Source organism: Rhamphochromis longiceps, linkage group LG16 (genome assembly GCF_057381845.1).
Source record: "Rhamphochromis longiceps isolate RC_006_pf linkage group LG16, R_longiceps_female_GT1.1, whole genome shotgun sequence".
In the NCBI taxonomy this organism is placed as follows: domain Eukaryota; kingdom Metazoa; phylum Chordata; class Actinopteri; order Cichliformes; family Cichlidae; genus Rhamphochromis; species Rhamphochromis longiceps.
Genome location: NC_140572.1, coordinates 18,138,929 through 18,140,294, shown reverse-complemented (window position 1 = coordinate 18,140,294; position 1,366 = coordinate 18,138,929).

Genomic DNA, 1,366 nt, shown 5'->3' with positions numbered 1-1,366 from the left:
GAAGTGAGGAGAAAAATAATGTCACGTGATTCTAAGACCAGCACAGTCGATTGCAGATTTCACCAATATTTCCCTTTCGCCTCTATCCCCACCTCGCATTTTCCTACCAAATCTAGCTGTGGTTTTCAGCTAGATTAGTATGCAGTTAACCGCCAAGTAGTACACTAGATTTCACATTCATTCGCCGAAGAGGAATATAGAGGAATATTTGGTCAGGTTTAAGAAAAATAAGACTTTTGTTAGATAGTTATTCTTTTATGCCGTATCCAAAATGCAACATGGATATAACCAGAACTTAATAAACACCTAGGATTTGAAGTTGGAGACATCTGGTCTTTTGAAGCCCAAATTTCAGAATTAATATTTTTATACTCAGGGAGTTTTTTTTTTTTGTTTTTTTTTGATGCGGTGGGGAGACTAGTAGTGCGTTTGTGTCTGTTATTTGGAAGTGTAAAGAACAATCCTGACGCACAGTTTAAAGTACTGTATTCTTTAATGTCTTAAACATCAGTTATGTACATTGCTTATGTCAGACTACATAAATAAAAATCAGATTTTACCCAGAGGTATCAGAATCAGCAGGAAAAACATCTTCTGAAAATAAAGTTTGCCTTACCTCTCTATAATAAAAGGTCGTTGTTTCTCTGATTGCATTTTCTCATCATTGAAATATACTTTTGAGTGTCTCTCCCTCTTTTTTGTCAGGTTTTTTTTAAAGTTTCAAGACAACTGAGTGCCCGGATCTGCAAAGGAAGCTTTTGTAATGCAACCAAAACCTTCAGATCTAAGTGGACATTTTAGTCGCCTGCTCTTCCAAAGGTCAAGAAAGAAGTTAGCATCCTCACTCAAGAGATGATCCATTCTCAGATTTGCTGTGTGCCTCTTTAGAGTTATTGATTACATATTCTTCCAAAATGCACCATGTTATGTAAAATACTTGTACTTTACTAAAAAAACAAAACAATTCCCCACGCGGTTAACTTGGTGCATTTGGATCTGGGTCAAGCAGGATTAACATTCCATTTGGAGGCCTCTTATCTTATTTTGCTTCTTTTTGTACTCCACAGGAAATCCAGATTCAGTGTTTGCTGTCCAAGTTAATCATTGAGTGAGCCAGTGTGTTCATCAACACTCACGTAAGGATTCGGCTAACGGAAACATTCACAGCACAAATGAGGCATTTATTCCTCTAATCTAGTTTTCAGTTGTGAATATGTACAGCAGAGCCAAAAGTCTGGTATAGTCTACATTAGGGTGGCAGAGTAAAGTCTAAAAATTACTTGAAAGACAGCCATGAACCACAAATAAATATCATCCAATTAGCTGCTGAAATGTCTGACCTATAAAAAGGACAAGCCAAAGAAAG